Raw genomic sequence first — 13,588 nt, 5'->3', positions numbered from 1 at the left:
TAGACTGACTACCCATCACACATCACATGCACTGCATGACTCTGATCACCTTACAACACTTGTAGATGAATCAATGAGTCATTGATAGTGAACATGTGCTCAGCATACATTGGAGTTCATCTAACATAGACTTCAACATATAGCACCTATCTTAATTGTCATTGTCCATCCACTCATTAAGCATAGCTCGTTGACTATGAGTTGGATTGTTATCAAACATCAGAATAACCTGGTAGAGAAAATTACTTAATTTTTTAAAATTAAGAGTAATTCTTATATCTGTGAGTCAGTCTACGTAATTGGTTTCGATTAATCGATTGATATCTAGGATTCAAACTAGAGGGTTGGAAGCTAACACAATGAACAGCAGAGAGCAAAGATTCTAATTGGATGTTTATACTTATTTTATAATTTACTCTAAAGATTTTTAGATGCAAAAGAGACTCCCACTATTTTATCAGATCTCCCACACTCTTTGGGTAGAGGAACGAAAATTCTGATGCGATAATTGAATTTCTAGTGGGTGCTACAGTCCCACCGATGTCGTGCACCCACCTAACAGTTATTGGTAACACGAATGAACACCAATGCATGGACAACTCTTTGTCCAGATACTTCTCTAAGCATATTGCAGCCACTTGGTCTCTAAGTCATGTGGGCTCACCTAACAATTATTGCTCGCACTCCTTAGTTAAGCTAGACCCACCGTTTATAAGTAGGTGCAAAGTTATCATTAGGTCCCTCACCTAACAGTTATTGAGCCCAACCCCATCTTTATCTTATAGCAACTCTTTGCTAATAGAGTGGTTGCATATTCTCAATGCAACTGAACCACTGTGATCAGTCGAGAACAATCAATACCGGTAGCATGCCCGCACATCTACAACGATGGAAGACCTTGAACTTAATATTTATGGAGAGATTTAGATTTAGGTCTCATCTAATCAGTCATCACATGACAGATGTAATTGACATGGGCTAAATCAAACCACCAAGCAATCATATTTGAGACTCAATCTATCAAATTAGCTAGATAAGTGGAGATTGGTGGGGTCCCCCCATTGCTTTCCTTAGACATCAATAAATTGATCAGATAAGCAAACAAAACTAATTAAATAACTACTTTTTAATTACTTGCCTTAGACACTAATCAGATAATTGTTCCGAATAGGTTAGCTTAGCTGAATTAGACTCGAGCCATAGAGCCAAATTAGGTCCTTAGGTTTATTGATTCTACATATGCGTGTCAATCAATTCGATCAACAATAATTGTATGATCTTAGGCTCTATTGACCTCACCCTAATTAATACTTGACTCAATTTGATCAACTGCTAAATCGATTCTAACCCAATATGATCAAATCAGAAATCCTTACATGTAATCCAATTACAGGACCTAATTTGATCTACCCATGACCAATCCCTCATGCATAAACACTAATTTAAGATCTTAAATCAAAATTTTTAGATCTAAATTCTTTACATGAAGAGTAAATTTTTTATCTCGAAATAATTTTAGATCATGTATGCAAATATGTATCATATGAAGGAAAAATCATCTTTTTTCTTTGTAGGATCTTTCAGATTTCATCAAATCTGGGGTAGAATAATTTAAAAAAAAAAATATCCTACATTAATTTTAGATTTAAATCTATAGATCTAATCTTCATATCTAATATTAATTCTAAAATAAATCTAAAAGGGATGAGAAAATAAGTAATACCTCAAGGGTAATCTGATTACCCTGTAGATGATCTTAGCATAGCCCAACATTTTGATGTAGCCATGCAAGTGCTTGACCTCTACCGGTATCCACTTGGGTAGAACCTAGAACATCTTCTCCTCATAAATTTATGCTCCAAAAATCAGATCTCTATCTGATTTGGAAGTGCTTCAGAACTCCTTCTAAAGTTGGAGCAACAGCTTGTCGAATATGTCCTGCAGCCTTTCTGTTCTAGGCGTCACCATGCCTTTTCCTTGCACCAGATGAACGTCCAACTCTTTGGATGTGAAGAGGGGAGAGAGGAGAGCAGGAAGGATATAGAGAAGAAAAGAGATTCTCATTTTGGCTGGCTATTGAGCAGAAACTTACAAACCCTAGGCGCAAACAGAGATTTTATAGACACTGTATGCTGCACAGTGCCACATCATTCGATCAATCAAAAAATTTTAATAAATTCTAAAAAAATTTTGATTGATGGAGTGATGTCATCTAATTATATCAAATAAGAACCCCACCTTATCTCCAAAAGATGGTGCCAACATTGGATAAGCACAAATAGAGGTGGAGCCTAAGAGTTTAAATTGATCAAGACTCTCCAATCCTTATCCACTTGGGACGCCGACTTTAATCCAATTGGGCTCACACCATAATCTGATTATGGCACCCAATTTGATGTGGCTTAGCTTGTGGACACTCCACAAAAATTCTCCAATGAGCCCTCTTCAGTTTAAGACCCATATGTCAACTTTTGACAAATATCCTAAAATGAAATTGGCAGATGCTAGGAATTAGCAGATGTTGTCTTAAATTCATCTCATGAATTAAGACAAGCCTTTTCTAAGTTGGACAAGCTTCATTTAGACTGAGAGAAACCTTTCTAAGATTTTTTAGATGAGTCAAATCATATTTGGCTCAGTAGAGACAGAAAAGATTACATGAGGAGAAAGTTAGGCTCAGTCGTGTGCTAGCACGATTTCTTTGAACCTAATTGGATCTTATCCAAATCAATTGGGCTAGCCCAATTGATGACATCCAGACCCTAACCCTTATTTGTGTGACCTAGTTAGGTTCAATTCCATATGATAATAAGACATGTCGTGATCTCATCATTGACATCATTGAAACTCCTTTCGATGGATCAGAACTCTTCTGATTCAGACAATTAGAATGATCGATCATCAATATCATTCTAATTGCTTCCAAAATCTATCATTGACACCTAGCAGTATGTGGTGGCAACCCATCAGAACTGAAGATGAACCTCTCGGTGCAGCTACCTGTGTGATTGAGTTCCTCTATCATGAGTCCTGACTGAATTAGGGTTAAGGTGAACTCGTCAAACCCAACATTAGTCATATGAATCAATCGATCGATCTGAGTCCGAGAAACCCCAATGCAAAACTTTTTTTCATTATTTTACTCTGCCATGGCCATGGGCTTAAGGATTCGATCTTTCGATCATCATAGGACTACTCCTCTCATCTACCGAGGTTGATAGATCCCATCTTGGTGCGACCTAATTTTTACAATGAATTTGCTACAGCCAACATACACCTCAGGGTTCTGAATGGCTAGGAGATCGAGTTATGGTGTAGTTAAACTATAACACACTCAAGATGAACTGTCGATGCACCTCAGGTCAAAGAACTAGACACACAACTGCAGCATCGAGCTAGTCATCAATGAGAAGATAAACTTCCTTATGACTGCTCGAGGTGGTCACGCTCAGTACTATCATTCTAAATGAATACCTGTACTCTCGCTTTAGTATCTCCACACCGTAGACTCAAGACACATCTACCCTAAAAAAATGATCGTACACCAACCTTCCAGATCGATCACCATCCTCGTGATGATCCTATGGTCAGGAGTTGTTTATGAGTTAGTTATGTAAATTCATGCATTAAATTTTTAACTCTTGAAAATATAAATTGACATTCCTACAACTCAAAGGATGTATCACAGACACAATGTACACAATGTGATAGAAGAATAACCCATTTATTGATTTATAGTCAAAATTATAAATTTGCCCATAGATTTGTACAGGAATATGTCAGTCAATCTGGCATCTAGGGCACACATCTAACAAACTCCCACTTGATCTAATGCCAATTGGCTACATATCTAAGTCCCATCTTCTCAAGATGGGCTTCGTTCTTCTGCTGGCCCAATGATTTTGTCAGTGGGTCTGCCACATTGTCTGTGGAGTCGACTCTCTTGACCTCGACATAACCCTTTTCGAGGTAATCATAGATCAAATAAAATCGCCGCTCGATGTGCTTAGACTTCTGGTGAGACCTTGGCTTTTAGCTAGGGCTATGGCACCATTATTGTCACAGTAAAGAGGTATGGCATCCGATGACATCACTCCAAGCTCTGCGATAAATTTTTTATACCAGAATGCCTCCTTTGCAGCTTCTGATGCAGTAATGTACTCTGCCTCCATGGTGGAATCAGTAATCACCATTTGCTTAGAACTCTTCCAGCTAACTGCACCATCATTGCAAATGAATAGACTCCTAGATGTCGACTTTCGATCATCTATATCATACATAAAGTCTGAGTCTGTATATCCCTGAATCTGGAGTTCTCCATTCTTAAAGACTAGAAACATATCCTTAGTCCTTCTCAAGTACTTAAGGATACATTTCATAAAGGTCCAGTGCTTTTCACCTGGATTTGACTGATATCTGCTTGTGACACTCACAGCATAGGCTATATCAGGTCGTGTACATAGCATGACATACATGAGGTTCCCTATTGCCAAAGCATAAGGGATCTTGCTCATGCGTTCAATCTACTCAGGTGTGCTAGAGCACATCTTCTTGGAGAGATGAATTTCATGTCTAAAAGGTAATAAACCTCTTTTTGTGAAAGTCCGAGCATCCTATTTGGTCTATCTCTATAGACCTTAATACCCAATATAAAGGATGCCTCTCCTAGATCTTTCATAGAAAACTCCTTAAACAACCATACTTTGACTGCAATCAACATGAGAATGTCATTCCCAATTAGGAGGATGTCATCTATGTACAATACGAGGAAGACAACCGCACTCTCACTGACCTTTTTGAACACATATGGTTCCTTCTTATTTTTGATGAAACTAAACATTTTGATCACATCATTAAAACGAGTATTCCAGCTCTGAGATGCTTGCTTAAGTCCATAAATGGACCTTTGTAGCTTGCAGACCTTGTGATCATCATCACTGGATGTGAAACCAAGTGGCTGTTCCATATAGATATCTTCCTCAAGATGTCCATTTAAGAATGCTGTTTTCATGTCCATCTATCATATTTCATAATCAAAATAGGCTGCAACAGCAAGCAATATGCAAATAAATTTTAGCATGGCTACGGGCGAGAAGGTATCCTGATAGTCAATGCCTTCGCACTGACTATAACCTTTCGCTATGAGCCTAGCCTTGAATGTCTCTACATTCCCATCTGCACCTATCTTTCTCTTGAAGATCTATTTACACCCAATAGGTACAATACCTTCAGGTGGATCTACCAAGGTCCAGACTTGGTTTGAGTGTATCGAGTCAATTTCTGATCTCATTGCCTCTAACCATTTCTCGGAGTCGATATCTGATATCGCCTCATCATAGGTCTTGAGATCATCACTATGAACTTCATTTTTCATGAGGAATATTTTCTCTACATCCTCTTGTATGGTACCTAAGTACTTTTCAGGAGGATGAAAAACCTTAGTCGATCTACAAGGTGGAAGAAGTTGTGTTATGACTGGTTCTGATTGATTAGATTCCTCAGGTTCTTTAGCTCGTTGCTCTTGGGAGACATTCTCCTTGAGCTTAATTATTCTTCTGATGCCACTATCTTGAATAAACTATTTTTCAAAAAAAATAATATTTCGACTCACAATCACATTATGATCTTTCAAAATATAAAAATAGTATTCTAATGACTCTTTAGGATATCCTATGAATCGAGCTCTAAAAGATCTGAACTCTAACTTGTCCGTCTGCTGTCTCTTGACATGAGCCGGACAACCCCAAATTCTGAGATAATTTAGACTTGACTTCTTACCATGCCATATCTCATATGGTGTGGTAGGAACGGTTTTAGAGGAAACCCTATTCAATACATAAATTGCTGTCATTAGACAATGTCCCCAAAGAAATTCAGGGAGGTCTGTGAAGCTCTTCATGAAACAGACCATATCTAATAGGGTCTGATTTCTCCATTCTGAAATCTCGTTGAGTTGAGGCGTTCCAGGTGGAGTCCATTGAGAGACTATACCATTATCCTTAAGATAGTCTAGAAACTCCTGACTAAGGTATTCACCTCCTCGATCTGATCGAAGAACCTTAATGGGCTTTCTTGTTTATTTTTCTACCTCATGTCTGAATTCTTTGAACTTTTCAAAAGCTTCAGATGTGTGTTTCATTAGAAACACATACCCGTACCTAGATATATCATCGGTAAAGTAATGAAGTAGACGTAGTTGCCTCTAGTCGGCACATCAAATAGGCCGCACACATCCGTATGTACTAGGGCAAGTAGGTTTGTGGCCCTTTCCCCATGTCCCACAAAAGGAAGCTTGGTCATTTTGCCTTGAAGGCATGATTCACAAACTGGATATGACTCGAAAGTCAACGGACTCAATAGCCCGAATTTTTTCAATTTGTTAACCCTGTCTTTCGCTATATGACCTAGCCTTAGGTGCCACAGATACCTATCATTTAGACTATCTCTAGGCCTTTTAATTCTTATGGCATTCACATTTTGCTCGATATTAAATACAGATACATCAATATGTAGCTGATAGAGACCGTTAATAAGAAAACCATCTATAACTTTATTATTTTCATAAAAAATATTACAATGATCCTTATGAAAGCTAATCACATAGCCTTCTTGTGCTAAACATGAAATAGAAATCAAATTCCTGCTTACTGCAGGCACATAATAACAATCTCTAAGAAATAAATCTAATCCTAACAGTAATCGCAGAGAGTAGGTTCCCACGACCACAGCAGTAATTTTTGCTCCGTTCTCGATGCATAGGATCATCTCTCCATCCCTCAGCCTCCTGCTCTCCTCAAGACCCTGCATAGAAGTGCACAAATGAGCACTAAAACCAGAGTCAAGCACCCAACTGGATGCAGAAAAAACTGTAAGATTAGATTCTAAAATGAGCATACCTCCAGAAGGACCATCCTTCTTGTTCTTCAGGGTGGCCAGGTACTGAAGACAGTTTCATTTCCAATGGCCGTCTAATTGGCAGTGGAAACATTTTTCCTTATCAGCAACGTTCTTCTTCGATTCTGTCTTCTTCTTCTTGCCATCCACCTTCTTCTTCTTCGTAGACTTCTTTTTCTTTTCAAAAGACTTTCTCTTGGAAGAAGTCCACTCCACAGTAAGAACTGAGCCTTTTGAACCCTTCATGGAAAGCTCAGCCGTAACCAGCATGTTCATTAAGTCGGCAAAGGTACACAGCATCTTATGCATATGAAAGTTCATGATGAACTGACCATATGCATCGGACAAGGACTGAAAGATCACATCAATTTGAAAATCCTTATCTAAAATGATACCGAGCTGCTCAAGCTCCTCAAGATCCTTGATCATTGTCAAACAATGATCTTGGACTGACTGCCCATCACGCATCTTGGCCTTAAAAAGTCTTTGACAGAATTGATACTTGGCCGCACGACTCTGTTCACCAAACAACTCTTGCAGGTGAGCCAACATTTGGCGGGTAGTCAAAATATTCTCATGTTGGCGCTGTAAGTCATTAGACATTGCACCCAACATGTAGTACCTTAGTTTGTTATCATCATCCATCCATTTTTTCAGAGATGCTCTCTGTTCAGCAGTCGGATGTGCTGGTATGGCAGGTGGGTCCTGGTCCAAGATATGAGTCAATTTTTTAAAACTCAGAATAATTCTGTAGTTCCTCAATCAGTCCTTAAAATTGGATCCAGTCAATTTGTGGGTGTCTAGTATTTTGATCAAGGGGTTTGAGGCAGATATGTTTTCTGTAGAGAGTCAAAAGTTTCTAGTTTGATTTTGTAATCAGACTTAACCAATTTATTTAGGGTTTCATTTTTAAATAAATTAAGCTCCCACTATTTTCTCAAATCCCTACACTCCCTTGGTAGAGATGTAAAAATCTCCGTGATCAGTGATTTTTAGTGGGTGGTGCGGTCTCACCTACTGGCTCACCACCTCACCTAACAGTTATTAATGATGGGTCAACCGATGAGTGGACAACTCTTGTCCAATGATTCTCTAATCATGGTGCATCCAAAACTTGGTCTCTAATTCATGAAGCTCACTGTGCCCGGGATATTACTCCAATCCTTAGTTAAGTTAGATCCACCATTTGCACGAACTAGATTCCTGATTGGGTCCCTCATCGTATCCAAAATATTGAGCCCAACGCATCCTCTAATTCGTAGCATCCAATGCCTAATGGACATGGTTGCATCTTCCCGGTGCAACTGAGCCACTGTAACCAGTCAAGAACAATCAACCCCAGGAAGGGCCCGTACATCCACAATGGTGGAAGACCTAGACTAATATTTTATTAGAAAGATTTGATTTAGGTCTCATTAAACTTGACTTAACATAGTCAAATAATTATGACTAACCTAGTGGCATGGGTCAGCTCGAATTGTTAGCCACCTCTAATCAGAACTAAGTTGACACATATGATCAGGTAAGTGAGACCGATGGGAGGGATATATCATTAACTCGACAAGAACGCATTCGAGTCAAGTAGCTTCCAATTAAAAATCAGTCGATCGCATCTGTCTAACTTATCTTAGACACCAAATTGTCGAACCAGAACTAATTGGGTTAGTCTACAATCCAGACTCTAACCTCTGAGCCAAATTAGGTTTTAACTTGATCGGGTCACATCTAAATGTGATTCAACCTTAACCCAGACTTAATCCTATTAGGCTGGTCAATTATTAGCTTTTATGATCCCACCTAACCAACTCTTGATTCAGTTTGATCAACTGCTAGACCTAATTGAGCTACCCAAGCATGAACCCAATTTTATGAAAATATCTTATATCTAAATTTTTAATTTTAGATCTAACTTAATTTCATAAGCTTAATTCATTAATTAAGTTTAGATTTATAAACAAAGCATGTAAAATAAATCCTAGGGTTTCAGGATCTAGGATTTTGTAGAAAAGTAAGTTTTGATTTTTGATTAAGGATGAATGCACGGCACCCCTACACGTTATATGAACACCCCATTGAATGGGAAGAGAGGGTCTTAAAATTTTACTTTATTTTTATGACCTGACGGTCATGAGAAACACCTTAATCAGAAATATAAATTTAACTACAAAACTAGTTAGATCTAAATTAACATATCACATATACAATTTAAGATCTAACTAATACATGCTTTGCATACATCTCATGTATCAAAAATTGATCTAATTAATATACTTTTAGATCTGATACATCACATATAATATCTAAAAAATAATATTTAAATTGAACTATTCAAAATTAAATCTATTCTAGACAAGTTACTAGAATAATTCTACAACTAGTCTAAGCATGCAACAGATCAATTTTATGAAAAAATTAAAATTTTATTTTTTATTTTTGATCTGATTATAACACTTATAATATCAAAAAATAGAGAATAAATTAGTTTTAATTCATATTTTAATCTCATTAAAATATAAGACTTAAGACTATTCATGGATTCAACTAATCCTAGTCTAGTCATGCATCTTATGCATGTTAGATCTTCTTAGATTTAATTTTAAATATTTTGATTTCAGATCTCATCACATCTTATGTGACATCTAAAATCTTTAACATCAGATAAATAAAAATTAAAATCAGATCTAAATTGGATCTGAAATAGAGCCAACAATCTGGCTCTGATATTAGTTAAAGAAAAATTATCTTTTTCTTTTGTAGGATCTTTCAGATTTCATCAAATCTGGGGTGGAATAATTTAAAAAAAAATTATCTTACATTAATTTTAGATCTAAATCTCTAGATCTAATCTTCATATCTGATATTAATTCTAAAATAAATCTAAAAATAATGAGAAAATAAGTAATACCTCAAGGGTAATCTGATTACCCCATAGATGATCTCAGCATAGCCCGAGGTTCTGATGTATCCATGCAAGTGCCTAGCCTCTACCAGTATCTACTCAGGTAGGATCTAAAATATCTTCTCCTTATAAATCTATACTCTAAAAATTAGATCTCTATCTGATTTGGAAGTGCTTCAGAACTCCTTCTGAAGTTGGAGCAGTAGCCTGTCGAAGATGTCCTGCAGCCTTCCTATTCCAGGCATCACCATGCTTTTTCCTTGCACCAGATGAACGTCCAACTTCTTGGATGTGAAGAGAGGAGAGAGAAGAGTAGGGATGATATAGAGAAGAGGAGAGAATTCTCATTTTCGTTGGGTATTGAGTAGAAACTTACAAACCCTAGGCGCAGATAGGGATTTTATAGACCCTGTATGCTGCGCAGTGCCACATCATTCGATCAATCAAAAAATTTCAATAAATTTTGAAAAAATTTTGATTGATGGAGTGATATCATCTAATCATATTAGATAAGAATCACACCTTATCTCTAAAAGATGGCACCAACATTGGATAAGCACAAATAGAGGTGGCGCCCAAGAGTTTAAATTGATCAAGACTCTCCAATTCTTATCCACTTGGGGCACCCACTTTAATCCAATTGGGCTCACACCATAATCTGATTATGGTGCCCAATTTGATGTGGCTTGGCTTGTGGACACTCCACAAAATTTCTCCAATGAGCCCTCTTCATTTTAAGATCCATATGATCTCAAAATTCTTTTCAGATCTAAATAATAAAATATATATCACATATATGCTGAAAAAATTAGATCTAAAAATCAAATCTAATTAAAAATTTTAACATCATTCTAGGACAACCGTACAGTATAACAAATTATGCTAGGACAATCTTATGTCAGAATGATATCAAAACTTTTCAAATCTAAAATTTTTCTCTACAGATTTCAAATCTAAATCTAAATCTCATGCATATGATGTAGCTCCAATACCACTGTTGGAGTTTTATAGTTTCATGTACGTATAATTTTACAAAACTAGTACGCAGTGAAATTTAAAATTTTCAGATTAAATCTAATTTAATCTAAGCATGTATAAGATCAAATCTTCAAACCATAAACAGAATCATCATATATGAGATAAGATTCAAATTCAAAAATTAAATAAAAAAAATAAATTTAAAATATATCTAGACATAGATCAATCTTCAACACGAACAGATGATCACAGATGTCTTTCGAAGGTCCCTTTTAGCCACACTAACGTCCGACCTCTACGAATATCCACACAAGATTCTGATTAGATCAGAAGCCTTTTGATCTCATCAGGGTGCTAGCTCCCTTATAGAGATTGCATCTTAATGGTTGAAAATTTTTTTTCTCCTAAGACACTCTTAGAGAACAAGAAGATGTAGGAGGATCTTGATTTCTACGTTAGAGATCATGAGAAGAACCCTTTCTTCTCTTTTCTTTCTAAAATTCATTCACCAAATCTCTATAATAGAGATGTAATAATTTTATCCAGCTTTTGGATAAAGAAAAGAGGAGACATCCATGTCTAAATATAGACAAGAGGGAGAGATAGAAATGTCCTAACAACCAACCCTTGGTTGTTGCAATAAAGAAGAGATAGGGACCTACTCACCTCACGCCAAAGATCATGCATGCTGCCCCCTCTCCCTTATTTTTCTCCATGCCTACTTGTTTGATTTTGGGCATCAAACTTGATCTAAATCTCCTATTCACATCCCAAATTGCTGGGTATTTATAGGCTAAGATGGAGTTTGAAATTGGATAGAATTCAAGAGTCCATAACACCTAGGACTCTTATCCTTTTGATGCCGCCCATCCCAAAAGTATTTCCATCCAGATTTACATGAAAATTAGGGTGTTTAAAGCTCCTATCAAACACACTAAATAAGGAAGAAAAAGTGGCATGAAAAATAGTTTGAGGCATGGGTCTTTTGGGTGCACAAAACTTGGTGGATGTGGGACTCCTTGTTGCATGGATAAAGGAAGTGTTTTATTCCCATGGGACTCTACATTTAAATGACTGTTTTAAACCAATTTAAAATATCAATGAATCTTAATCATATTAGGATTTCATTAGGCTTAAATAGATAGAAATCCAAATCTGATTTGGAGCCCAATTTATTGAGATTTATTGTCTCCTAATTGGAGGAGTCCTAGTCCAATTGGACTCTTTCTTGGTGCTTGAGTCAAACTCAATTTTTAATCCTAATCCATTTAGAATTTGATACACCTATGAAAATGAGAATTTTTAGTCTATTTAAGAATTCATACATCCTAATCTAATTAAAAATTTGATCAAACCCAAATCCTAATTCAACTTGGGCTAATCATCCGATCCTTTTGGGGTTATCCTATAACCCTATTGGGGTTGATCAAATCAAACCCATAATGAGTCAAATTAAATCTAATCAAATTAAACTTAATACAAGCCCAATTGCTCAATCAAATTGAGCCAATTAGCAATCCTATTTCTAATTAATCCTTCTATAACTCATCAACTCTTTAGTAAGTTACATAATGCAACATTTGTATTAGATCAATTATCAATCAAATTGATAATCAAATCTTGTTACGATTCATAATCATAATTCAACCATCTGACCAGTCAAAAATCTCTTTTGTGTGTGATCCTATAGGTTCTATTCTATCTAGTAATGAGATATATTGTGATCTCTATCACAATATTATTGAAACTCTTTTCAATGGGTTGGAACAATTCCAACTCAGCCCATCAAGATCATTGATCATCAAAATGATCCTCATGAGTCTCACGATCCATCAGTGATACCTAGTAGTATGTAGTGACAATCCAATAGAATTAAAAATGAATCTCTAGGTGCAGTTAATGTATGATACAGTTCCTCTATTGTGAGTCCCAACTAGATGGTAGATCATGGATAAATCATCAAACCTCAATATCGATCATATGATAGATTCAAATAGCTCGAGTTCACATGTGACTCTATGAAAACTCTTTTTCATCAATCACAATACTATGGTCATAGACTTAAGGACTCAGTCTCTTAAATCTCATAGAACTACTTCCTTCTACTAGGATCGATAGATCCCATTTTGATGCACACCCCACTCCTGTAGTGGACCAACTATCGTCAACATCCACTATAAGGGCTCATTGAGATCCATGTTGATGTGTCAGTCAAACTTCAGTAGTCTCACTATGAGTAGTAGTGCCATTTCAGGTCAAAAGATCAATCATACAACTACAGTATCGAGAAAATCACTAACGAGTGAGCAGACATCCATGTGACTTCTCATGTTGGTCATGCTCAGTGCTAGTTATTATCTAACAACCATCTGCACTTTTGCTTCAGTATCTCTACATTGTAGACTCGAGATCCATCTGCCTGAAGAAAATGATCCATGCACTAGTCTATTCAGATCAATCACCATCCCCATGATGATCCTATGACCAGGAGTAATTTAAGAATTAACCATTAATGACATATGTCTCAAATTCTTAACTCTTTGAGAATAAGTGTCATCATCTTGTTAATCTCTTGGATGATTCATAGACATATAAACATGAATGGTAGTATAACTGTCCAATAAGTACAAAATCATATCCTAAAGATATGAAATGTGTCAGCTAAGATTGACTTCTAGAGCATACATCCAATAGAGATCATTTGAGTAAAGGTTCTTAGAGTGATCCTAGTGGAGGTCTCAAAGGCATATAAATGATAGTAGAATCTGTTCTTGCAAAGGACAATTGATAGCAAACTTGCGAAGAAGGCTGTAGCAC

General features: G+C 36.5%; 1 protein-coding gene and 1 long non-coding RNA gene across 5 annotated transcripts in view; one reads left to right on the top strand and one right to left on the bottom strand.

Annotated features, from left to right (window-relative positions):
* The window catches only part of LOC105035610 (GABA transporter 1), a 99,670-nt gene that overhangs the window by 55,432 nt on the left and 30,650 nt on the right, over positions 1–13,588 (top strand). The gene's annotated exons all lie outside the window — the stretch shown is intronic.
* On the bottom strand, positions 6,594–11,664 carry LOC140859747 (uncharacterized). Of its 2 annotated transcripts, XR_012143475.1 has the most exons (4): positions 10,316–11,664; positions 9,800–10,209; positions 6,897–7,599; positions 6,594–6,801 (listed from the first exon to the last, which is right to left on the bottom strand). It is a non-coding gene; the product is annotated as an uncharacterized lncRNA (long non-coding RNA). The 2 variants fall into 2 exon arrangements; XR_012143474.1 differs by having other exon boundaries at positions 9,800–11,663.

This window comes from Elaeis guineensis, chromosome 8 (genome assembly GCF_000442705.2).
Source record: "Elaeis guineensis isolate ETL-2024a chromosome 8, EG11, whole genome shotgun sequence".
In the NCBI taxonomy this organism is placed as follows: Eukaryota; Viridiplantae; Streptophyta; class Magnoliopsida; order Arecales; family Arecaceae; genus Elaeis; species Elaeis guineensis.
This window is presented reverse-complemented; position numbering and strand designations above follow the sequence as displayed.